Below are 27,923 nucleotides of genomic sequence, written 5' to 3' on the forward strand. Positions count from 1 at the left end.
CAGAGGTAGTACAGTGTACTGGTTTAGTGGTTAAGAATATAAGATCCAGGGCAGCCCAGGTGGCCCAGCGGTTTAGCGCCACCTTCAGCCCAGGGCCTGATCCTGGAGACCCGGGATCGAGTCCCACGTTGGGCTTCCCTGCATGGAGCCTGCTTCTGTCTCTGCTTCTCTCTCTGTGTCTCTCATGAACAAATAGATAAAATCTTTAAAAAAAAAAAAAAAAAGAATATAAGCTCTGGAGCCAGAATACCTTTGTTTGATGTCAGGTTTCTTCATGTACAAGCTCTCTGACTTGAGGGGAGTTACTCCTGTATATCCCAATTTCCTCATCTGCCAGATTCAGAGGTTAATAGTGCTACCTCATAAGTTTGTTGCAAGAATTAAATAATTTAATATATGTGAAGAACTTAGCAAAGTGACTGACACATTGTAAGAGCCCAGTTCCCTAGCAGAAACTTCAAGAATGATGGAAAGGGACCAGTGGGGATAAAAGTCAAGCTCCAACCACTGTTACCATGCAGTGGGATAGAAAAGAGCTAATGCAAAGCAGCTAAAATTTGTCTCACTAGTCTATGTCTCAACAGTGAGAAGCAAAGACGGGTACTTCTCAAACTTTAATGGGTTTATTGATAACTTGTGGATCCTGTTAAAATGTGGATTTTAAAAAAAGATTTTATTTATTTATTTATTTATTCGACACAGAGAGAGAGAGAGTAAGCACAAGCAGGGGTAGTGGCAGAGGGAGAAGGAAAAGCAGGCTCCCTGCTCAGGGCTCGATCCTAGGACCCTGGGATCAGGACCTGAGCTGAAGGCAGACGCTTAACCAACTGAACCACTCAGGTGCCCCTCCAAACATGGATTTTTAAAATATATATTTATTTACTCATTTGAGAGAGGGGGAGGACGTGAGCACAAGTGTATGCAAACTGGAGTGGGAGGTGGGCAAAGGGAGAGAGAGAACCCTCAAGCAGATGCCCCCTTGAGCGAGGAGCCTGACTTGTAACTTGATCTCACAACCTTAAGATTGTAGCCTGAGCCAAAAACCAAGAGCTGGATGCTCAGCTGAACTGAGCCACCCAGGTGCCCCTAAAATATGGATTCTTATCCATTAGGTCCAAGGTTTAACTTGGGAATCTGCATTTCTTATAGGCTTCCCAGGAATGCTGATGCTGCTGGTCTACAGACCTCACATTGAAGAATAAGGGTCTGGAGGACAGCTAGTTCCTAAGTGCTTCATAGGCTCTTTCTCTAGAAGGAGAAAACTTTCCAGAGATCTTTCCTTTTATCCAGCCTCTTTTGTCATTTTGGTCATGGGTCATGGGCCAAGAAAATGTTTGAAAATAAGTATTGCTGCAGAGGAAAAAGGCACAGATACTCTACCTTGAATTACATAAAATATTGTTCATCCTTAAGCATTTAATGATTTTCCCCCTTTGAACCCCAAATTGGCTGCTCCTTTATGCTCATTAATTACAAACTGAGGATTGAGATGTTTTTTGAGGTAGGCAGAATGTCTCCATCTGCTCTCCAAATAAGGATGGCATCAGCAAAACCAAGCATCCTCTTGCCAAACGATGACCTTTGCCAAGGAACCAGTCCTTTAATTCTAACCTCATGCACATTTCAAGGAAAATGTAAACCACATGTTTGTGTTCCACTGACACATAAATCATTGACATTTCTCATAAAAATATCTCCAATTGTTAAGGGGCTTTAAACTGCCCGGCAGGATTTTGCTAGGACCAAAGTTGGACATTTGCAGACAGCCAAGCTAAATAGCGTTCCGATTTTAAAAATCTAAATCCAATCAGATGACCATTTTGACCTTATGATTCCACAGATTCAGACAAAATTAATTTTAAAGCATTTAATCAACTAATTCACTACCTTTATAGATACTTCCTCATAGAAACTCAGGATACGCAGAGTTGAACTTGTGTGTGTGTGTGTGTGTGTATTTTAAAAGCATATGGAAGAGCAAAATCAACAAGCATCATTCCTACTGTTTTCTGAAGCCAGCAAAGACCTCAGGAAGAGTGGTCTACATCCCACCATCAAGTCGCTTATGGCAAATTCTTACTTCCAATTCCACCAAGATTAAACCTTAGGTTTTGTGGGTCATACCGTGTTTTCTTTTGCAAGAGCAGCTATTACAAAGTAGTACAAACTGAGTGGCTTAAACAATAGAAATTTATTGTCTCATGACTCTGGAGGCTGGCAGTCTGAGACCAGGGTGTCTACAGGCCTCGTTCCTTTGGAGAGCTCCAAGAACGTGTTCCATGCTTCTCTCCCGGCTTCAGGCAGTTTGCTGGCAGTCTTTGGGATTCCTTGGCTGCATCACCCAAGTCTCTGCTTTCATCTTCCCATGGCAGTCTCTCTATGGGTATGCCTGTGTCTGAATTTCCCCTTTTTATAAGGATACCAGTCATATTGGATACCAGTCCCCCTATATTGGAGTATAGGGGCCCATCATACTCTTGATGACTTCATTCTCACTTAACTAATTGCATCCACAATGACCCTATTTCCCTGACTAAGGTCACATTCCAAGGTATTGGGGGTTGGTTAGGACTTCAACCTGAGTTTGGGTGAGTGAGGGGAAGACACGATTCAACCTATAACCTAGAATATCCATCGCAGTTACTCAGCTCAGCCTGGGTAGTGCAAAAGCAGGCAGAGAAAATACATAAATAGGCATGGCTGTTTTAGGTAGGTGGGATAAGGCTTTCTTTGGAAAAGCTGGCAGTGGGCCTGCAGACAGTAGTTTGCAGATCCCAGTCTTTGAGTATCTCTGATCTGTTCTGTATATGAAAGAAAACAGGAAGAGTTTGGGCTCTTGGCAAAAAGGAGAGGAAGGGATTTTGCAATTTTGAGGAATATCTACTGTATTCCAGTCACAGTAGTTTACATGTAGCTGTGATATGTCTCGTGTTTACATTCAGATACCATCTGAGTTCATATACACAGCTTTAAGTAAACTGATATAAATTTTATAATGGTGCCTCTAGCTACCATGACATATTTGGATTTTGTAATGTTACTAAGTTTTAGGATGACAGAGAAATAGACTTCTCCCTTTGATATTATGCTGTATGCTTTTGATTTTTAATATGAATGTGTCCAAAATATTAATAATTATTTATGCTTTTAATCCCTTTGGAAACATGTATATTTATCTTCATAAATACATATGTATATTTGTTTTTATATAATTCATATTTCTAGAGGCACTGTGTTAGGTTCTGTACAATGGCTCCTGAACAAGACACAAACATTACCTCCAGGAATTTCCTCTGTCCTAAAAGATATACACAAAGGAAATAGATAATACAGTAATATATTCAAATATCATCCAGAGATTTCCATATATACGTGCCATGTAGAGGAATTGCTTTGTCCTGCTTGGGTCCATATACACACATATACTTGTGAATCTTACACCTTCCCGTATGGAAACTTAAATGGGAACAAATTAGAGAGTTCTGTATAGGGTCATAGGTGTAAAAGTGCTTTAAAAATCTTCACAGAAAGCTTAAAAGTTGACTATGCAGTCAAGAGAAGAATTCAATCAGGCACATACTATATATTTTACAATAGTGGCAGAGGCCATGCTCCCACTTATATTAAAACATAGACTGGGCTTATTAATGTTCTTTTATATTAAAACACTAGGCCTCTGGAAAACCCTGGAACTCTTCCTCCACATGGTTATAAAGGTGGCCAGAGTCAGAGGCCAGAATCCGCTTTAAATTTTGGGAAAGAGATGTGCAAGTACTGAGTGGCGTTATTGAGGATGAAATGAACCCACTCACAGGTTTCGGTATTGGATGTTAGATGCTCATTCATCTTCAGCAGAGGTGCCTCACGGAATCACTTACTTGGAGTGCCCTAAAATTGGCCTTGCATTTAGGATCTGAAAGAGAATGCCCGCAGGATTGTACCAATTATAAAATAGGTCAAATTTGGGAGCCAAAAAAGTGGACCATCTGCCTTTAATCAGGTTTGTCACTTAAAAGGTTTCCAGTTCAGACAGAGATTTTCAGAGAAAGTATCAGCTATGATGATACATATATAAAATTGCTAGCTGACCTGAAATGTCAGATGTATGTGGCCTTAATAATTTTAACCATTTTTAGACCCAAAGAAAATTTTTTAAATCATGATTAAAATACGATTGTTTTCTTATAATTATAGAAACGCTACTGTCATTTCCTGACTGCTACACCCGAAACCTTCAATAATACAAGCCAAAAATCTGCCTTTTCATATACAGTTGATTTCATAACTACCTATAATTGACTTATATTACATGAAATAAGATTTGAGTTCAAGGAATGAAACTGAAATTTATTTTTTTTTTTGAAACTGAAATTTATTTCACAAACAAAACAGTAAAGCCTTTCTAAATTTATAAAAATCTGGAAATTCTTTTAATTTCTTAGGTTCTTTGGTCTGTAGTTGAGAAGCCACCGTCTCATTCTAAGAATTTTCTACACATTTGTTTGGATATGGGGCAACTTCTCTCTTTTCCTCCTGCTTTTACTGAAATGAAGAGAAGAGCTTCAGTCTTCTCAGAACTAGAAAAAGAGGATGGAGATAAATGGCTTTTTTTCTTCTCAACACTTTGTAAACTTAAAGGAAACACTACAGCATGTCAATGCAGAATAATGATAATATTAATAATGATGGTGATGATGATGATAATGATGAATTATACAATATAACTCTCCTCTTATTCTAAGTGTGAAAACTGAAGCAAAATGATGAAGTGCCTTTCCCAAGATCAGTGGCTCCACAATTAGAACTTGGGCTTTTCCTCCTTCATACCTCTTCTTCAGAGGAGAACAAATATCACTAATGTTCATCCTCACCAGGAGAAAACCATAGTGGCCCATTCAATAGCCAATTAGAATAAATTGTAAATTAGGACAAATATGATAGGTAATACAAAAATCAAAAGCTCTCTAAAGAAAAGGAACAAAAAACCTGAATAAATAAGCTTAACGGTCCATTGTTTGTGGGAAAAATGATGAAATTATCATCAAAATATTCTATGAATTGAGAATGACGATAAATTTTTATGTCGAAAAAAAATCTACCTGGAAAAGTAAGACTCTTGCAGGACAGGTATTAGTTTTTATAAAAGGGGCATTAGTCTGGGTCTGATAAGACATAAAAATAGGCTTTGTGTGAATTTTAGTACATTGGGCAATTAAGATTCTTTATACTGGCTCATATTTAAGGCAATGTTTGTGACTGTGCTAAGCATTTGGACACTAAAACCGTGTCTGCACAGGAGAATGTTCTAATTATCCCGGAATCAGCCCCACAGAGTCTGAGTCATTCAGGTGAAAACACCCTTTTTTTCAAGAGCAATTTTGGGGACGCAGGTTAACAGTAAATACTATAATGCTTCGTTTGACCTTTAAAAAATAAACGTAGTCTAAATATCAATCTGCAGATGCCAAACCTGTGTTTAAACAATGTGCCAATCTGCTTCCCTTTTCAAACTCTGGGTGAGGTGTTGTTTCCACATTCAGGGACATTAGCCCAGCAATGCAAGAAAAAAAAAAAAAAAAAAAACTTCATTTGGACAGTGCATCTTTCAGACATTCCCTTCTTTTATTGATTTGTTTTCTCCTGTCCCTTTTCTCCTTCTTTTGTTTCCTTATCATAGCTTCAGGTTATTACGTGCAAAGTATTGATGGGAATAGATGGTTTTGGTCGATGGAGAGCTAATGCATCCCTAATCCCACTATTGTTATAGAGTTATGCTTTACTCTGGTCTCTGATGGGGGAAAAGGTGCAAAGCTGTTGATCCTAGTTTTATTTGTCACAAACCCATCCATCAATCAAGCGCAAGCATGTCTGAATGCTGAATGACATGTGGGTCTCAGCTGAAAAAATTCGATAACACTGTATTGTCAGGTCTCTCACTCTTTTTTTGATAAGAAATACATTTGACTGAAATAGATAAGCATGCAACTACTAAAGACCTGAAGAGAGAAAGTGACATATTGGCACCAAAGGTTATATATCTTCGGTATTAATGATACTTAGGAGTAAATAAAATGGGAGGGGGAAGCTGTGGCTGGAAACACACACAACATCCCGAAGGCTTGGTTGTGTTTAAGTATCGCCGCTCTACTACTATTCAGATTTAATATTAATCTGACCATATTTCACAGTCGACTACCCTGGTTAAAATGCAAGCAAATGTGCAATTGGTGAAGGTGGCAGGGTGCAGGGACTCAACCAGCACTTGTTTACACTGCTCCGAACAATACAGACAGATCCCTTTTTGTTATGTATGGTAGGTAAATCCCATGGAATATTTTTATTTCTGTATGAACTCATAAGTTCACAACTGTCTCCTCTTATGAGTGAAAGCATTTGGGGTGGGGGGAAGGCTTTAATTATTTTAAACTGGAAATATGTATGCATGTCATTTTAATAGTGACTTAACTTATAATTACAGTCTCAAAAATGGTTTCTGTGTGTCCCTTTTATTCTAGTTACTAAATTAGGTTCTTTAATACATTATGAAAGCCTGTCTTTTCAGTTATATACAATTTTCTATTCATAGTTATTTCAAGATAATTGCATTTGGAAATAGTTAAAACATTAAAAACAACACCAGTATAATATAATTTTAGGGGCAAAATTAATCAACAAATCAGAACATTTTAAAAACCATTTTATTTTCTTGTCATAACATTTTAGAGAAGACAAGATTTTTTTAAATGACCTAAAAAAAGCCAATCAAGAAAGGTAACAAATAGACAGTCCTGAATTAAAGGACACTAAGATGAATGTTTTGTAGCCTTAAGTATCACCACACTATGAAAGTAAGTCATTTTTTTTTTCTCTGTTCAGTGACTGGGGGCTAGACTACTGCAAAAAATCAATGTGGGAGTGCTTTAGATTTGTGGGGTAAATTACATGTGCTTGGCCGCTCCATTGTATCTGCCCTATATTCTATACAAGATACTTTAGATGGAGCCGTCACATAATACATATACTTTATACTGATTTTTATAGATTTAACAGAACTTGAATTCCATAATAAAGCAAGAAAAGAAACTGTATTTCCTTCAAATCCCCACTACCTCCCTTACTCTTGAAATTAACCAAATAGTACCACCCAAATCTGAATTCATGGGGGGAGACAAAAAAAAATCGTTTGATTCCTAATTCTCCTCCCCTTCTGTTTTGCTCCCCTTATTTACATCTTAACTTCCTTACATCTTTAAAAACATGTTAATTCTTAGAAAGTTCCCAGGAGGGCCTATGAGTCTGCAGTGGGAACCAACTGTGAACTTTTAAAAGTTGCTAGAAGCTCCAGAGACCTGTCCATTGACTTCTTTTGGGTTTCCAACTTGCTTTAGTTTGGCCTCACTTTGCAGTGATTTTAGGCTGATATGAATTCTGATGCCATTTAAATAAAGTATCAAAAGCCACCATAAGGGTTTGAGCAAGAGTTCAGGGAGTCTGTGGTTATCCTAAAGGAAGCCTCTCCCAGCAGACACTACCTAGGAGGCTCCAAACAATCCCAGTGAAGAGAGAAGCATTCAGTCTCTACTCAGGGAAGTACTACAAGGTTGTTCCAGACAATTCTGGGTATCCAGGTTTTGGGCTCCAGCCACTCTCTACACATCCCTAGAATAAGGATTTATTGAATCTGGAGTGGGCTTACTACCAGAGTGAGTCTCCAGGAAGAATATGGACTTTGTAATTTTACTTAGGATAAGAAACTACAGCAACATCAAAAATACAAGGAACCGGAATCCCTGGGTGGCGCAGCGGTTTGGCGCCTGCTTTTGGCCCAGGGCGCGATCCTGGAGACCTGGGATCGAATCCCATGTCAGGCTCCCGGTGCATGGAGCCTGCTTCTCCCTCTGCCTGTGTCTCTGCCTCTCTCTCTCTCTCTCTCTCTGTGACTATCATAAGTAAATGAAAAAAAAAAATACAAGGAACCATATTGAGATGTGGCAGTATTAGAGAATCCTCTCATCCAGAAATGCCTTGGGGAGAAGGACGAAATGTGGGATAAAAGAGATTCATGTTCTGGTGGCATTTCAAAACTATTTTTGAAGTATTTTGGAAAACATAGAATATTATAGACAAGAAAACGAAATCATTCATAATGCCATCACCCACAAGTGACATTTGTTGCTTTTCCAGAATATAGGATATATAATATAGTGAAATATTGAGAAACAGATTATTGATCTCATGGGAATGTTTTTCATGTGGCTAATTCCATATTAATAACCCAACTCCAAACCTCCTCTGATTTAAAAAAAAATCATTAAGAAAAGATCTACTATTTAGAAGTGACTTGGAACTTTTTTCCCCATAAATGAATATAAAGTTACCCAAGATAAGTAATCTCTTTTCCCATGAGACAGAGCGCTTTGAACTCTACTTTCCCAGTGGTGAAAAGGTCTAGAAATAACTCTTTCCCAATGACTATGAAATAAAGTTTTGTTAGCACTACTTAAGCACAACTCTCTCCTTCTCTCTCTCTCTCTCTCTCTCTCTCTGTGTGTGTGTGTGTGTGTGTGTATGTAAAAACATTTGACCTTGGGAACATTTATTATCATAAATATTTTCAGTCGAGCCTTTTTTTTGGAATCAGACCTTTTTTCAAATGAGAACAGAATAAAAATAAGGAAATAGACATCTATAAGACTATTCTAAAACTGTATTAAAGAATACAGACAAGACTTGAAAAAATACCATTTTTCTGATTGAGAAGACCCAGTATGATAAACAGACTGATTCTTTCCAAGTAAATGTAATACAAACAAAATAAAAACACTAATACCATTTTTAACCTTATAGATTAATTCTCAAGTTTATTTGGAAAAATAAATGTGTTATCATTGCCTGAAAAAGTAGAGAAAAAAGTTCAAGAAAGGACTCTCCCCCCCACCCCCAAGGTGACAAAGTGTATTTTAAAGCTTCTGTAATTAACAGTATGTGTTCTGGGAATTTGTATTCCCTGGATCCCTAGTTCTGATGATGTTCGCATTTAAATTGTAGTGTCCTATTGCCTAAAGCATTCTCCAGATCTCAAGGGAGAGAGAATAAAAGCAGACCTTTGCTTCCTACCAGTCTTCCTCAGATTTGACTCCTGGCAAAGGACCAAGGTGGGGGTGGGGGGGGGAGTGACAGTTATCATAGGAGCACATAACTGAAAAATCTATTCTTCCATCTGACAGAGGGATAGAATACATTTCAAAGGGCAGATGGGGAAATATTTTATAATATCCCCAACCCCTATCTTCATTGTATCATACAGCCAAAGTTATAGTAGCTGTGCCTTTAAATAATTTAAGATCCTCCCCAAATCCTTATTTTAAAGCTAACACCTTTGTAGAAAAGAAGAGAACCCTACACCAAATCTCACTCAAGCTTTTTCAGAGCTGATTTTAGAAAAAAAGAATGGTCTTGTATGATATGAAAAAGCAGAAACTGTCACATTACCTGGTTCACAGGTTTTCCAAATTCTACCAAAAACAGTGAGATGTTAGGAAAACAAAGCAGTAGAATAGAAATAGAGCCTGGATGCCAGATACTGGGAATTTGGTATTGATAAAACTGAGGTTTTAAGTAAATAATGTTGCTCTCATATACTACTGAATGTAAAATTGGTAAGCCAACTTAGCAATCAATTTTGCAGTGTCTGTTTAAATGAAAGACATGCGGAGCCCCTGACCCAACAATTCCACTTCTCCATATCTCCCTGAGAAACACTGGCACATGTGCATAACAAGACAGGTACAAGAATGTAGCACTAGTTGGATAGTACAAAATTGAAAATTATACATGACCATCAACAGGGGACTGGCTAAATAAACTATTCAAGAATCATTCTATCTGTATGATGCATTAGTAGGAAAGGATGAGATAGATCTCTCTGTACGGAAAGAAAAAGATCTCTAAAACATGACATTAAGTGAAAAAACAGGAGCAAGTTTTAGAATATTACTACACAAAGTATTTTGTGCTGAGTTATATATACTTCATAGATACACCAACCACCATGAAAAAAATCACACAAATTTTCATTAATCTTTATCTCAAATCATACACACAAAATATATTTTTCATGGATTAACAATTTAGATGTGACTTGTTTTAGGACTATAAAATTACTAAAAAGAATGATATAAAGATATTTATTTAACCTTATTAAAGGTAAATAAAGGCCAGAAATTATAAAGGAAATTTTTTGACAGCTGTAACTTTATGACAAAAAAGCAGCAACAAACTTCTGTATAGCAAATATCAACAACAAAAATTAAAAGAAAAAATTGTCAAGGGCCGTTTAAGTGGCTGCAGTATCTCTTACTGAGAAAGCCATATCAATATGTACATTTAAAAGGCACATACTCTGAATACCCCAGCAATTCTGCTTATAAGTTTATGCCAAGGATGTAATTGTACCTACTGTCAGCTATGTGTGTAAAAGGATGTGCAGTATTTTGTGTTCATAATGGCACATAAAAGGGGAGGCAGTGAATATCCATCACTAAATGATTCAGTAGATTGTGTGCCTCCATCTGATGGAATACCATACAGCTGTTAAGTTGGATTTTGGCATTAGCCTTTATTGAGTTCCAATGGCAAGACTCGTGAGTTAAAGGCATTATCTCGTTCAATCTTTCCAGCAGTGCTTTGAGGTAAGTATGATTAGAATTCTTATTTTAAAGATGATAGGGCGGAGGAGCCCCTGGGTGGCACAGTCAGTTCAGAACTGACTGTGGTTGGTTTTGGCCCAGGTTGTGATCTCAGGGTGGTAAGATCCAGCCCTGGGTCTGGCTCTGTGCTCAGTGCAGAGTATGCTTGAGAGTCTTTCTTCCTTTGCCCTAAATAAATAAATAAGATCTTTTTTAAAAAAGATTATTATTCTAGCAAAGATAATTATTGAAAATGCAGTTTTGAAACTTCTATGATTTAGCCTGGAGAGCACATTCACATTGGTAGATACTGTGTAAGTCAGAATATGAAAAGGCAGCTAAGCTTTTTCAGTGGTTAAAAAAAATTGATAGTAGAGAAATGAAAATTATCTTTTTCTTTTGTGTAATTACCTTGAAGCTCAGGTACTATTCTAAGGAACATTGGAATAACAGTTCTTGGCCAGGCTAACATGAATTGTGGGTTTCTTGACACAGAGGATAACCAGAGCAAGTTACTTTAAACCTACTGTCTCCATTTTTTCCAAAAAATGAGAGATCTGAGATCTGAGATCACACTTTTTTTCTAGGCAATGTATTGGTCCAGGGGATCCCTAGTCCTTCCAATGGGCTGAGCCAGCCAGATCTGCACTTGACACTTCTTGGGATGTAGTTCCTAAGACAACATCACCACCAAACATGAACCCTCAACCCAACCATGATCCTAGTAAACACCCCTGCCACTATTGCTTTGCTTTGCTTTCTTTTCTTTTCCTTCTTTCCTTCTTCTTTCCTTTCTTTTTAGTGAAATCTGGTTAAAATGAGTATCAGGAGGAAAATTTGAAGGCACTGCAGCCATATAATGCAGTTCCACATTCTCAATTGGCAGATACATTAAACAGGACCTAAAGTATCTACCGACTCCTGTAATTCCTATAGCCAGAATCAAAGCTACAGCTGCAACTTAGGCCTCCTGACTCCTCCTGACACTTTTTTTCTTGGACAACACCAATTAACATTTGATCTGAGGGTGCTGGTGTACAATGTGCAGGTTTTGCCTTAGGGGTAGAGTTGGGTAGAGATGAGGTAAGATGAAGAGACAGGGATGTGGGTTGATTGTAGACATGTAACCTTTAACAGTGAGAGTAGTCAAAGCCCCTTTCTTTTCCCTTAACTGCATTTTCCTGAGGATGACAAGCCAACAGTTCCCATGTTGTAGATTCAAAATGCCATACCCTAAGGAAGACTTATGTCTACTAGTGAAAAGGCAAGGACTGGGATAAAAAGAGCAATAGATGTTTTTTCTCTTCCTCTCCTTTACAGTTTGATTGAAAGATATATCTAAGACTGGATGGAGCCATAGGTAGGCATTTAGTATGATTTGAGAGTAAAATATGTCCTCTAGTGACTTGCTGAAGTGTGTGATATACCCACATTACAGAGTCATTCCTTTGGGATAAAGAATTATTAATATATTCAATATTGAGGAAATATGTATTGAGAACTTATGTGCCCAACAATACGTGGTGCTTGCTTCCCCCCAACAAAAGGTGATGAATGAATAATAAAAAGTCTCAATGCTTAAGGCTCTTAAAATCTAGGTGGGAATCAGACAAAAAACAAGATAACTTAGATTAAAAATGATGTGTTAGCACATGGTTAGCATGTTTGTCAAGCTTTCAGGATACCTGAAGGCAAATGGCAGGCAAAGCAGGAAATGAGAAAAGGAAAGTGAGACAATCAAGCAGCAGACAGAACGCTATCATGGGCCCCAGAGCTGGAGAGAAATAGTAAGAGATGAAGAAGACAGAGAGTAAACACAAGCTGGGTGTGAGAGGCCATCTTCATCCTGAGGAGGAGGAGAGTCATTGGCAGGAAGGGTGGGGAGAAAGTGATATAGAAAGGATTATATTTATGTTTATATAGCATAATAAAGAGAATAATGCATCAGGTCATTAACAGTCATTAACGTATATGAAGAATTATTCTAGAAGACAAGTGTGTGTTGGAGCAGAATTCAAGAATGAACCTCAGAATTATATTCTTGCTCTAAAACTGCAGGAAGCCAGAGTTTTAAAATCCTACCAAAATTTGGGGGATCCCTGGGTGGCGCAGCGGTTTAGCGCCTGCCTTTGGCCCAGGGCACGATCCTGAAGACCTGGGATCGAATCCCACATCGGGCTCCCGGTGCATGGAGCCTGCTTCTCCCTCTGCCTGTGTCTCTGCCTCTCTCTCTCTCTGTGACTATCTTACATAAATAAATTAAAAAAAAAAATCCTACCAAAATTTGTAATCTAATTAGGAAGTCAAAATCTTTTCACACAAAAATACAGAGTCCATGTGTTAACCTGTAAGGTGGGGATTTCCATGCAGTAGTGGTTCCAGGGTACACATGCTCTAGAGGACACTGAAACAGCCTCATAAGGCCTTCTGAAGGGAAAACAAAAGACTTGTTGGGGAGAGAGGGAGAACGAGTATCTGGGGCGGGGGTGGGGATGGAATTTGTGCTCATAATCAACAAAAGCTAGTCACATTCATTCAAGAAACATTCACCAAGCCCCGAGTGAGATGGCTGTAGGATGAATAGGTAAATGGCCCATCCTCAAGGGCCTTCAGTTCAGTTCTGTAGTGGAAAAAGAAAGGATATTGGCCTGGTTAGAATAGAAGCTTTGCTGAAAGGGGGATTAGAGCAGGGGGCTGTGTGTGTGTGTGTGTGTGTGTGTATTGGGGGAGGGACATACAACGTGTGAGTTCTTGCAGAGATAGGTGGATAAAGACCAATGAGAACTCTCAAGGCAAACTTGATCATTTCACAGTGTATCTTACGATCCGATCAAGCACAGACACACACACACACACACACACACACACACACACACGCAGATTTAATGCCTACTGACTGCAGTACACCCTAGGAGAAGATGCAGGTGCTCTTAGATGAAAGATCTGCTATAGAATACTTAATTACACTGTATCTGTATTTTAACCAGAGCTGCCTTTCCAAAACTTTATTGCAAAAAACCTAAAAACATCCAAAATGAGCACCCTCTTTTAGTGTGAACAAAAAAGCTTGAAAAAAGAGGCCTTTGGTTTATATATCATTTAGTTGGAGGATAGGTCATAGTCAAGTCATCCTGGACCTTGACTTAAAAACAACAAAAAATGTTTGGTTTTTACTTGGAAAACCATTATCTATCCATTATATTAAATGTACCAAAAAATATGAGGAAAAAAATCATCCACTGTAGACTACAGTTAACATTTAATATAATCCCTTTTAATTGTGCATATTTTAAGCGATTCTCTCCTTAAAGCTAAGCATGCTATTTATTAGTAGATACCTTCAGATGCCGACTCGAACCACAAAGCACAAGCGACTAATTTAACTAACCCAGTTTTCTGGCCTGCTAATATTCGGTTTTGAATTTATGTTCAGAGTAATATAGATTTCAGGTTTTGAGCTGCAAGGAATCTTAGGGATTAACATCACTGCCCTAGAACATGGATTCTTAAAGAACAGGGCCAGCAGCTGTGGCTTCACCTATGAGCTGGTTAGAAGTGCAATATCAGGGGGATCCCTGGGTGACTCAGAGGTTTAGCACCTGCCTTTGGCCCATCGTGTGATCCTGAAGTCCCGGGATCTAGTCCCACGTCGGGCTCCCGGCATAGAGCCTGCTTCTCCCTCCTCCTGTGTCTCTGCCTCTGTGTGTGTGTGTGTGTGTGTGTGTGTGTCTTTCATGAATAAATAAATAAATAAATAAATAAATAAATAAATAAATAAATAAATAAAATCTTTAAAAAAAAAAAGAAGAAGTGCAATATCATAGGCCCACTCCCACTGCTACATACGAGTCTCTGAGAAAAGGGCCCGGGAAAGGGTGCTTTAACATGCTCTGCAGATCATTCCAATGCACATTCAAGTTTGCAAGGCAGTGCTGGAAACACATACCTAGCTAGTAATTATCACAAATCCTCAGCAAGACCTAGGGAAAACATGTTTGATGGTGCTGCATGTGACTCACACACTTACTTGCACAGAGTAGGCACGTAATAAATGCTTGTTGACCAAAAGACCTGTCTCCTAAATTCTCCCAAATCTCTAATCCTTTTTCCATACTCTTTTGAACAGATACCACCTACGTTTGCCCTTGAAGCAAACATTTCTTTTACTTCTCTGAAATTCCCTTTCGTCCCTACAAAAAAAACTAAGGACCACAGTTTCTTCTTACCTTTCCTTGATCTAGGACCTTACTACTGAGAGCAGCAGACCAGCAGCATGGACATTTACTATTATCTTGTGAGCAATGTAAGAATGCCAGGCCCTGCCCCAAGCCTACCATTAGTTTGACAAGATCCCCAGGTGATACATTTACACATTAACATTTGAGAAGCAATATTCTAGGGAGCCAGTTGTTACCCTTAATAATGTTTAGGTGAATTTTGTAATAAGCAAATTTCTGTTTTAACTCTCTATGACACTCATTTACTCATCTATTCTACAAGTGTTTCCTAAGCACCTACTGTGTGCAAGATGGGTGGTGTGAGAATACAAAGATGAAGACATGGTCTCATTCCTTGAGGAAGTCTTAATAGCTACAATACCAAGCAGGATATGGTAAGAGTCGTCGAGTTTTCTGAGGTTCCTCTTCTTTTTTTTTTTTTTAAGATTATTTATTTATTCATGAGAGACACAGAGAGAGGCAGAGACATAGGCAGAGGGAGAAGCAGGCTCCATGCAGGAAGCTCGATGTGGGACTCGATCCTGGAACTCCAGGATCACGCCCTGAGCCAAAGGCAGACGCTCAACCGCTGAGCCACCACCCAGGTGTCCTTCCCTTCTTTTTTTTAGAAAAAGACTTATTTTAGAGAGTGTGTGCATGTGAGCAGAGAGAAGGGCAGAGGAAGATGGAGAGGGAGAGAAACTAAAGCAGACTCCCCACTGATCTGGGAGCCCAATACAGGGCTTGATCCTGCCACCTGAGCTCATGACCCGAACTGAAATCAAGAGTCAGATGCTTAACCAGCTGGGCCACCCGGTGTCCTACTGAAATCTCCCATCTAAAGACATTGCAGAATACAGGAGAAAGGCCCTTTTTGAAAACAGAGAGGCCTGAGTTCAAATCCAGCCAGGTGATCTTGGGAATGTTACTAAATTTAACTTCCTCATCTTCAAAAAGAACATAATACCTATGTTTCAGGGTTGTTCAGAGGACTACATGTACAGCTCCTAGAGCAATGTCTGGCACACAGTAGGCACTCAATAATGGTATTATTGTTGCTGTTCTTGTTTCTAAGATTCCCTGTGACCTATACTCCGTCTCCCTTGACTCAGGAACATGACAGGAGCTACTTGAATGTGGCTACACTTGGGCATGCCTTCATCTGACCTAACAAGGTCAAGATTTTCATCATCATCCTATAGCACTTTCTTCATATTTCAGCCCTAAATGGCACATGAAACCTGAAAATTATGTGTAAAAATCACTTACTGATCTACACAAAACAAGCAAGATAATATCAAGTTAATTCATGCTTATATAATAACAGAGACCTATTATTTCTTTTAATATTTTTTATTTATTTATTCATGAGAGACACACACATACAGAGAGAGGCAGAGACACAGGCAGAGGAAGAAGCAGGCTCCATGCAGGGAGCCCGATGTGAGACTCAATCACGGGACTCCAGGATCACATCCTGAGCGGAAGGAAGGTGCTCAACCGCTGAGCCACTCAGGCATCCCCAGAGACCTATTATTTTGAAATAGTTTGAATCTGGGCTGAATAAGTGAGTTTTCATTAGGATGACTGGTATCATGTACACATGGTTTCCATTCCTCTCATCCTATCTAAACCAATTTGAACCTGAGTTCATCTCCTGTCTGGTAATGCCAGAAACCATCAAGCCATAGAATTTGGAATAAATCTTTACTCTCCCCTCCTCTCTTCCTCCTCATCCTCTTCCTCCTCCTTCTTCTTCTCACCCTTTCTTTCTCTCTCTCAAAGCTATTCAATTTTTCATTCACTTCGCTTAAGAATAACACGTTGCTCTAGCCCTGTGCTGCTAAGAAAATGAATAACTAGATCAGCTTTAACACCTTACAGAAATCATAAAGCAGTCAAAATACTGGTTCAAAATGGTAGTGTTCTAGTGGTTCTAGTGCCTATCTCATAGTCCTTAAGAGGTCTCATAATCTGTAAGGAAAAGATGACAATATTTTTTAAATAGTAGATGTTGTACTTCTAAAGAAAATAAAGCAAATGTCTCACAGCCCAAAAGATTCTAAGGGCAAGAGAGCAAGAAAAAATCTTGACAATTACTCTTGAATACCAAGGTCTTAAAACACAAAGTGTCTCATCCTCCAGTAGATCTACACAGAGGGAGCTCCACACAATCAAAATTGGCATGAAGTTAAGGCATGAATATATCTTATCACTTCCAACTCTTTTATCAATTAAAAGGTGCATTTTAATAAGTATTATTTATATACAATTATAATAATTATTAATCCAAGATGGTCCTGGGAAATAAGGATGCATAGTCATCCTTCCTAAAGACAAGCAAGGATAAGATTTGGAGTGGAGGTAGAGATAGATAAGGAGATGTGGAGAAAAGTTCTGCATTTAGCAGACAATGTTTGATGAGATAAGTATATTTACAAAATCTGTTCACTGGGTTACAGCTTGATAGGATTTCGGCAAACTGCTTAAAAACATATCTCATATCACTTATTTGGCAAGCTCAGCTATATGGAACATAGCCTGGAACTGAGTCTCTGAGTGGCAAAGCACACTCATTCATGTGCCTAAGAAGACACAAAAGAGAAGCCTCTTAAACCTTCCAGCAAAGTTTACTGAATCTTCCTTGAAATGCAACTTATTAACACATTGAGTTAACTAATGCTAGCCATAGTGCATAGAAATAAAAAGTTGTATATTAGAACATAAAATGGGCCTAGCACATTCATAAGCAGCAGAGGACCCAATAGACAGGATAGACAGAAGAATCACAAAGCCTAGTCTCTGTGGCCTATAAACCTGTAGTTCCTGAAGATGCCACTGTTCTGCAGCACAGCACAATAACTGATGTTCATCCTTATAATCGTGAGTCATCAAGAAGAAAGTTATAATTCTAGTAGAGAAGCAGTGTAGTGACATAGAACATTGACAATGAAGTCAGAAAGACCTACGTTGCCGTCCTAATTCTGCTGTTCACTAGCTTTGTGATCTTGGCTAAGTTATTTCATGCCTCTAAACATCATTAGCATTGGCACCATTGTCAAAATAGGAAGAATACTTACCTAAGAATGATAATAATGATGAATTGTGATCACATTTTTAAAAGATCCAGCACTGTGCCTGCCATGTGGGAGCTGCTCAATCAGTGCAAGTTATTCATAATAATAACAATAGGTTCTCTATGTTTTATTTAAGAAGAATAGTATCCTGAATGCCAGTGGGGTGTTACCTGAGTCAGTTTAGGGCAGCAAATGTCGTGGCTTACTTAGGTACTAAAATCAAATAGCTAGGCATTGTCATAGAGCAAGAGGAATATGAGTAATAGATCCTCACAGACTGGCAGGCCAGAAAGTAGTTGGGGGCTAGAAAGGGGATGATATCTCAGGGGCTAGGTTCAGGCAGTAATATATCACTCCAGATAACAAGGTCCTCTTTCCAGAGTTGGGGCTCAGAATTCTGTGGCAGGCCATTTAACCAGCATACATAAAATTTATAAGAAATTAAAATAAGGGATGCCCGGCTGGCTCAGTTGGTAGAGCATGCAACTCTTGATCTCAAGGTCGTGAGTTTGAGCCCCATGTTGGGCGTGGAGCCTACTTAAAAATATTTTATTTTTTTTTATTTTTTTTTTAATTTTATTTATTTTATGATAGTCATCAGAGAGAGAGAGAGGCAGAGACACAGGCAGAGGGAGAAGCAGGCTCCATGCACCGGGAGCCCGATGTGGGATTCGATCCTGGGTCTCCAGGATCGCGCCCTGGGCCAAAGGCAGGCGCCAAACCGCTGCGCCACCCAGGGATCCCTTAAAAATATTTTAAAACAAAAAGTTCTTTCCATAAGAAAAGAGTTCTCAGTGTAAAAAATGTTTGTAAATGGATTGCACTGCCTTGAGAAGTAGTCAGTTTTCTATCAACAAAAGAGTATTCAAATATAATTTAAAAGCCTCTTGATAATGGGCATTGTTGAATAGATTTAAGCATTGGCTGGAAAACTGAATTAAATCACCTTACGATGTTCCTTTCTAAAACTAAAACAATATTTCACTTATGTGGAATAATTTAGAGATTCATAAAAATGCTAAGTAAATGAGATGCTATTGTAAATAGTTTATTTTTTCCTGAATATAAAGTGAATGTAAGTTAATTGAAGAAATCTGTAAGGTATCAAAAAATATATACAAGAGAAAATAAATAATCATGATCTACTCTTCCAGAGATAACCATCATAAACATTTTCTTTCAGTCTTTCTACCATAGATTTTTTTCCAAAGTTGAGAACATATTGCACATACAAGTCTTATCCTACATTTTTTGCTGTGTTATATCATAATCATTTCTGTGTCATCAAAAAATGTTTTAGGTAGGGTTGCCTGGGTGGCTCAGTTAGTTGAGTGTCCAACTCTGGATTTCTGTCTGACTCTTGTGTAGGGCTCTGCCCGTAGAGGGGAGTCTGCTTGAGATTCCCCCTCTCCCTCTCTCTGTGCTCCTTCTTTCCCCCCAAATCTCTCTCAGCCTCTTTCTCTTTCTCTAAAATAAACTAATCAATCTTTAAAAAATGTTTTAGGCAGCATTTTAAGGTTGCAAAATACTACATTATCTTAATACATCAAATTTGTGCTCCAGAATCATACACCTAGGTATGAATCCTGCTTTGCCATTTATGAGCTGTGTGAATTTGAGCAATTTACTAATACCTCTATGCCCATTTCCTCATCCATAAGATGTGATTACTATCAGGGCACCTGAGTGGCTCAGTCAGGTAAGCATCTGCCTTTGGTTCAGGGATGAAGCTCCTTGTCAGGCTCCCTGCTCAGTCCTCCCTCTGCCCCATCCCTGTTCATGCTCTCTCTCTTGCACTCTCTCTCAAATAAATAAATAAATAAATAAATAAATAAATAAATAAAATCTTGTTTTAAAAATGTGAATACTGTCTACTGTATATAAATGTAGTACTACTTGTCATTGCTTTATCATAAAAATTAAAGGAATTAATACATGTGAAACACTTAAAAGCATGTCTAATACATATTGAACACTTATTCAATAAATTTTCTTTTTAATTTAAATTCAATTAGCCAACATATAGTACACACTTAGCTTCAGATGTAGTGTTCAATAATTTATCAGTTACGTATAAAACCCAGTGCTCATCACATCACGTGCCTTCCTTAATGCCCATCCCCCACTTACCCCATCCCCCACCCACCTCCTCTCCAGCGACTCTCAGTTTGTTGCCCAGAGTTAAGAGTCTCTCATGGTTTTTCTCCCTCTCTGGTGACTTCCCATTCCGTTTTCCCTCCATTACCTTATGATCCTCTGTGCTGTTACTACCCATTTTCCTAATATGGGCCATTTAGATTGCTTTCAGCATTTTACTATTATAAATAATTCTTTGATAAACATCTTTATAGTAAATGAATTTTTAAAGATATGCTTTATACTCTAATTCTTCAGCCCCCCCCCCCTTTTCTTTGGTTTCAGCTGTTCTTTTTATCTATAAAGCAATGGATGAATAGGTGCTATTTTTCGGGAACCACTGGATTTTCCAGTGTATTTTTTAAAGGAAAAACAATATCTATTTCTATTGCTTTCTTTGTTAGTTGTGATACAATACATAAAATTACCAACATTTAGTACATTCACAATGTTGTACAACTAACCAATATGTTTTCAGGCCACTTACCCCAAGATAGTCAAATATAATGCAGAATGGAAGAAAGAAAAAGTAAACTTTATTAAAACTCTTCAAATGGCTCTCATGAAAGATAAAATAGCTTCCTCAGTCTCTCCCATTTCCTGAGGAAAACATTGGGTCCAGTCAGCAAATTATAACCACCTTAAATCTTTTCTGGAATATACGTACATACTTATTAACACTTTGATTGCCTTTATCTGGAGTCAAGAAGAGGTCAGTCTAGAGGAACAGAACCTGAGGAGACCTGTTACAGTTCAGGCATCATGGAAGATGGTTAATTACCCTCTATAGTTCTTACAAAACAACAAGTTATAACTATCGTCCTCCGTAATGCAGATAAGGAAACTAAGGTCTGGGACCGTGAAGTAATTTAGTCTACATTTACACAGCTAAAAAGTAGCAGAGCAGGGAGCCTGGCTGGATCAGTCAGTTAAAGCATCCAACTCTTGGTTTTGGCTCAGATCATGATCTCAGGGTCCTGGGATCAAGCCCACACTCAGCACAGAGTCTGCTTGAGACTCTCTATCCCTCTCCCTCTCTCCCTCTCCCTTCTCTCTCTCTCTCTCTCAAATAAATAAAATCTTTTAAAAAAGAAAAGTAGCAGAAGGGCGCCTGGCTCAGTCAGTAGAGTACTTGATCTTGGGATTGTAAATTCAAGCCCCACATTGGGCGTAGAGATTACTTAAAAATAAAATCTTAAAAACAAAAGTGGCAGAGATGGGACTCAAACTCAGATAGGTCTACCTGATTTCCCTAGTTCTATGCTCTTTCCATGACACCATACTGCTGGGCTGATATAAGTATGTAGTAATATCCTAAGAGAAAGAGAGTCTCTGAAAGTTACAACGGAAATCCCAGTAAACTTCTAGATAGAAAATGCCAAGTCTACAAACCAGGTAATCCAGTTTTTGCAGCTTTTCTTACTGGTCAATACCATTTTCTCCTAATATTTCATGCTATTCTTATCGCTGTCAGTTTATCGCCTGGATATCTCAACATCCCTGAAAGGGTTATTCTGAATGGATTAGGCACTAGCACTCTCTGTTTTATGCCAAAATACACACAGGCTTGTTGACCCAACAAGAAACTGCTTGTAAAGCAGCTTTACATAAACCGAAATCACAGATCTCAAAAGCTTTCTCCCTTCTTCTATCACAGTTATTTTTTTCATATTTGACAACAAACATACACAGACTATCAAGAAGAAAAGGAAAAAAAAATGTTTTCCATAGGAAGAGTCACTGGAATTCAGTGATAGAAATTCACTATCAGTGCAAAGTGGGAAGTAGAGTCTTGTGTTCATAATCTCATTCTATCCAGAGCCTTGTTTTTTTATTTGCTCGTGTTCTTGAGTTTTCCATGATGCTTAATGTCTCATTTGCAGCACAGGAATAATTAAAAACCAGTAGCTCTGACGCACATCAAATCATATTCATAGAGCGCTTTGATTTGAGAAGGGTTAGAAAGTCATCCGTGCAGGCAGGTGTGGAGCCCCTAGGACTTTGCTAAGCATTATTAAAGTTAAGTGCTGCTGCTGAATGGGTACTGGCTGCCTTATGAACCCGGTTCCCTCATCCAGCCAGCTCTGAATGGGTTAGTGTATTGGGGCTGCTGAGATCAACTTCTCCTGACACTAGCACAGCTGGGCTGCAGGGATGTCCAGTCATGTCCAGTCATCCACTAACATTGGAAGCCACTACACTTCTGATGATATTAATATTACACAAGTTGTATATTCCTACCACCCTACTTTTCTGTTCCTAACATTTTACATAGGGAAATGTCCCTTTCTGCTTCATCTGCTCTTACTTTCCCTACACACCTCACTCCCATCCACTCTCTGAGGTGCTATGTGGTTTTCCTGAGATATTACTAACCTTCCAGGAAAAGAGAAGAATGGCCTGTGAATACTGTAAAGTTTAGGGGACAGAATATTCCTCCCTGGATGACCACAATTGACAACCATACTATTTAGCCTAAACAGAAATGATCAATTTTGAGTTAACTATAAATTATTCAGTGAGGCCAGAGTTGTCGCTCCTATGTCACGTTCAGCTTTTGGACTCAGCATGTGTCTCGAGAGTGCAATACTCTTTTTTTCAGGGTGACGTTCATCTGCCCAGACAAAATTCACCCCATCAGCGGGAAAAAGTTCACAAACAATAACTGTGCAAATTCACAATGAAAATTTAGAATTTTCCAGGGCATTTTAACCAAAAAATTGTGAAGAATTAAGTTTTAGAGTTAGTAATGTTCTGGGTAATTTGAATATTCCACAGGTTGTAATAGTAAAAAGGCCATGGGATGTCTCGTCGGTCTGTCAGTAGAGAAAGAGGAGATATACACAAGAAAAAGGAAAGAATCAAAGAAACATTTTATAGTTCATCAAAATATGAATACTAGTAACTACTCTTTATAACAACAACAACAAAAAAAAAACAAATTCTCAGGTATGATTATCACACAGAAAGCCTCTATGGATTGCCTTGAATAACAGTATGCCAGGCTGGTAACTTCTAGATATTTCCACTGGCAGGACACTCAATGCTCCTTTAAATCACTCCACTAACATGGTTGCTTATCCCACTTATGGATTGTAGGATTCAGTTTTTTTGGGGGGTGACTATAAAATATTTTAAAAATCTGCTTGTAGAATAGTCTCAGTCTAGCAAATTGTTAAGAAAAAATAATTGCGACCTATCCTTTAGGTAGTTCGGTAAATATCAAAATTATAAATGCATATCCCTTTAATGTAACAATTCAACAGCTAGGAATTTATCTAATGAAACACATGCATATGTACAGAATGACACATACACAACATTATTTGTGGCATCACTGTTGGTAATTTATTGGAAAATATATTGTAAAACACTGGAAATTACTTAAATGCTCATTATTGAGGAATTATTTAAATAAAATATAGTAGACCCATGCAACAGAATATAGAACCATACAAAAAGAAGGCTCTATATAAATTGATATAGAAAGCACTACAAGAGCTAAATTTTAATTAGTTGTTAAATTTTAAAAGCATAGAGTATTTTTGGAAAACTGCACAAGATATTAATAATATCAACTGTGAGGGGGGGAATGAAGTGGCCAGGAGTTAAGCATAGGAGAAGAAACTTTTATATGTTTTGAATTTTGAACTATAGGATACCAATCTGGTCAGTTAGATCAGAATAATTGATCTGGGTGAGGCTGCAAGAAGTAAAGCATTGCAATTTATGTATATTTCAAAATGTCATGCTACAGAAAAACTGCTGTAAAAATTCCTTTTATAAATGCTCTCAGGCTCCAAGATCTTTTTTAAATAGTGAAAAAAATAAATAAGCAAATCAACAATAAAAATGCCTTAAATAGTTTATATGTATATTCACAAACACAGTGCAAGGCAATTTAATTTTTTGTCTTTACATAGTTACAATTATACCATGTAGGCATCATTACTGATTTTATCAATTAGGAGAGCAATAATCATTCTTTATTCTCTTAAATATCTTATGAATACCTTCAAGGTACCAAACACCCAATTGGATTCTGGAAATTCAGCGTGGAACAAGACAGACATGGTCTCTGACCTCCTGGACAGCTCTGGTCCTTTAGCTATTCAGGACAGCAAAAGTTCCTTTTTTAGAATGATACATGCAACACTCAATAGCTGCTTTCCCAGCTCAGTAAAATAGTAAACATTCAAATGTGAAATGAAAACAGCTGGAGCAGCTGGATACAATTTAACTTTACATGAAAAAAAAAAATCTTCATAGATTACTTATTCTCTGCACACACATGAGTAACTCCTGTTCAGGAGGCTCAGTGGGTAAGGCCAGAGTAGGACAAGACCCGGTCTTCCTCAGATTTCCACCTCCTTCCAGGACCCGCCAACTCTTCCTCAGCCCAAAAAGAGGAGGACCCAGGAAGAGTGCTTTTAACAAGGCTGTGTGATTTACGGCTGGATTAAATGATCGTTTGCTGGATATAAGCTGTTTGTGTGATACATGCTCTATTTATAGTCTAGGAACTTGTTGCTTAAAACTCATGAGAAAAAGATTGCACAGTCCCTATTAAGGTTCATTAGCATACTTGCTCCTTATATTTGAGGTTAGACATACAATCATAAATCTCTCCCAACTAGCAAAGCATACTTGAGTGAAAAGTGACATAGGGGATGGCCTTCAAAAAAAAAAAAAAAAAAAAAAAAAAAAACAGCGAAGGGAGAACAGAGAAAATGCGGTAAGTTCATCTCCAGTGCCTCCTTAGCACATAGAGACATTATACTTAAGAAATAAGATGCTCTGCCCCATGAAACAACCAGAATCAGGGGAGAAGAGTAGTTCCCCAGTGAGGAAATGGGCGGAAGGCATGAAAGGCAAATTGGCGTAAGTTCGTCCAAGCCTAAGTAAGGCCCAGGAAGGAGACCTCAGTGAGGCCCATCGGCTGGCAGATACCAGACTGCAGAGACTAAGGAACAGCAAAATCACAAATAGGACATCGAGAATGTGTCAAGTAGCTCAATTGGTCTCATTATCGATCATTTGATAAAGTGGATTTGTCTTTGCTTTTGTGATTTTTAAAAACAATTGTTGGGCATACATATCTAGGCAGGTATGCACGCGTTTCACAAGCAGTAAGCCTTTGGGAAAATAATGTACAGTTTGCAAATGCAAGTCCCTCTGCTGAATGAGAGAGATCATTTTCAAAGTGTTTTTTTGAGAATCTTTAATTATACATAGGAAGGGAAACAGCCTCTATTATATCACTGCATTTCTTTTGGCTACCAGAATAGTGGCTATGATTTGAAGCAACTGTATGTCACTAACTTTATGCTATAAAGAATTCCAGTCTGCCTCATAGTTTGCAAGACCACACACTTTCAAATGTCTAGCACACACAATAGAAATAATTAGTGAGTGCTGTACGGCATGCATTGAAACGGGAGGAGCCACATAAACATGTTAACATGAGATGAACTAGTGAGGGCAAACTTACTGTTGAAAATTCTAATATCCCACAGAAATGGTCCTGTGTTGTCTGCTTATCACATCTATATTAGACACCAAAATTTGTTATTTAAGACTATCTGAGTTTTTGTATATTTGAGGATTAAATCATGAAGATGCCAATGCAATTCTCTTACGGCAGTAGCCCATGAAACAGTATCTCCTTTGGTTTATGGGGAAATTAAGTCAAGAGAAATAATGAAACTGAGATCTTATATTTAATCATACTTCAAAAAACTGATCTGACAAAATGGTAAATTTTCATGAATCTCAGTCATATATATTCCTTACCAAATTTTGGCTCTTTGGCCAAATAACTTCTAAGAACCGATACCAAGCTGCTTGTTTTTGATAAGTGCAAGCAATCCGAAAGTAGGCCTGATGTAACACGGTGCAAAGTGTCAATAGCGTCTTTGAGAATTCATTTTTATAAACAGGAAAGATGATACAGATTGTCTTTGAAATCATTTTCCAACTCTATTACTTGGTGATTTTAAGGAGCTAACAATGATCTTAGGCCCATAAATATGTAACTTCAAGTGAAATTCTTTGCATAAAGAAAAAGATCACTAAAGCTTTAAAATTACTAAGGGATTTAGGACCATCTTAAACCACAAATTCCTTGTCTTCTAGTTATCATGTAAATTCCAGTAGTAGCAGCTGTTGGCCAATACAAAATCTTTTTAAATAAATAATTCTGAATATCACCATCGATACTCTGGTTGCTAGAGCAATTGATAGCAAATAAGATTATGTTGCCTGGATTAAAAGAGGCCTTCAAAAAACTCTGCATTTATTTTAGTTATTTCTAAAATTCCTCTTCTTGGTGTTCTGCACAATTCTCTACTGCTGCTTTCCCAGAAGCTGCCTTCTCTTTCTTCTTCCATGTTCTTCATTCACCACATATTTATAGAGCACCTACTAGGCACTAGGACCAGAGCAGCAAATAAGACAGGCAAAGAGTTCATAGTACAGATTTAATTACCTTCAGGCCTTCTTTCATCACCCACTGCTCACACCATTCTTAATTCATCAAGTTCGCAAAAGTGATCATTCTCCTCTCTGTAATCCTAGATTTAGTTGACTCAACATAAAATCCCATTTCTTAAAGCCAAGCCTATAAAATAATGTCAATGTCATGGCAAGTGTGGCCTTTCAATCTGTTAGCTTCTTCCATAGCTCACCCATTCCAGGCCAAGGTCACCTTGTATACTTTTTTAATTCCCTTTCAAACTCACTCCATGTTATTTGTTGACCATTTGAATCAATTTATGCATTAATTTTTGTATACATAGTAGATCATATTTAATTGTTAATCTAAAGCGAATCACTCCATGTCTTGATGAAAAGTTAAGTATTTAGTAAATTAAAAGTTTTGGGGTACTAATTCCTGAATTTTTGCTTATTATGTGGATATTTTAATATTGTATGAAAAAAATAAAAAAATATTGTATGAAATACAGTTTCTATATTTCTGTATATAAAAACTCCAGAAACTTAGACAGATTACAGAAAATCACCACCAAACAGATGATAAAAGCAATTACCTGTCACCACTGTTATGTCATAAAAGAATAAACATTTTTAACAATTAGAAGTAGGACATGACATAATCTTAATGTAAAGGATAGTCTTATTTTTTTTAAGATTTTATTTATTTATTCATGAGAGACACAGAGATCAAGGCAGAGACATAGGCAGAGGAAGAAACAGGCTCCCCATGGGAAGCCCAGTGCGGGACTCAACCCCAGGACCCCGGGATCATGCCCTGAACCAAAGGCAGGTGCTCAACCACTGAGCCACCAAAGCATCCCAAGGATAGTCCTATTTTAAACTGAACCAATTAAGTGATGAAAAATGTATTGTGTTGCCTTAATATTCCTGTTTTACCACAGATGTGTGAAAGATTATAAATCATGAATCACTACTAGGGAACCACTCATATTGATAATACCAACTTTAGACATACCAATTATTTTGGGAATTGCATTTGAAAAATACTTGTGAAAATTTTGCTGCCTTTATTTAAAATTTTAGATTACCTAAATTATTAGGCCTTGCTGGCCAAAATAGCCAAAAGCTCTTAAAACACATGAAAACATCCTACATGTGTTTCTAGGTCAGATTTATAATAAAGCTATTTTAGAAATGAGGGAATCTATCCTATCCTTAAAAAATTAATTTCTAAGGGATTCCAACACTTCTCAGGATAAAATATTTTAGAGTTTTTCAACTGTGGTGAAGAATGTTGAAGATCTGGTGCAATTTTGTATCTCAGACCTCAAGTCTGTAGTGGAGGAAAA

General features: G+C 37.9%; 2 protein-coding genes across 39 annotated transcripts in view; one reads left to right on the plus strand and one right to left on the minus strand.

The window, feature by feature from the left end:
- Positions 1–27,923, plus strand: part of LOC144302453 (uncharacterized) — a 696,165-nt gene that overhangs the window by 591,463 nt on the left and 76,779 nt on the right. Inside the window, exon 9 of one of the 38 annotated variants that reach the window (XM_077879784.1) lies at positions 1,150–3,445. The exons of 36 other annotated variants lie outside the window; for them this stretch is intronic. The gene's annotated coding sequence lies outside the window, so the exon portion shown is untranslated. Of the gene's footprint in view, positions 1–1,149; positions 3,446–27,923 lie in introns of those variants that run through there. One more of the 38 variants, XM_077879782.1, reaches the window with a different exon arrangement.
- LOC144302455 (uncharacterized) overlaps positions 1–27,923 on the minus strand; it is a 193,687-nt gene that overhangs the window by 140,014 nt on the left and 25,750 nt on the right. The window lies entirely within an intron of this gene.

Source organism: Canis aureus, chromosome 31, assembly GCF_053574225.1.
Source record: "Canis aureus isolate CA01 chromosome 31, VMU_Caureus_v.1.0, whole genome shotgun sequence".
Classification (NCBI taxonomy): domain Eukaryota; kingdom Metazoa; phylum Chordata; class Mammalia; order Carnivora; family Canidae; genus Canis; species Canis aureus.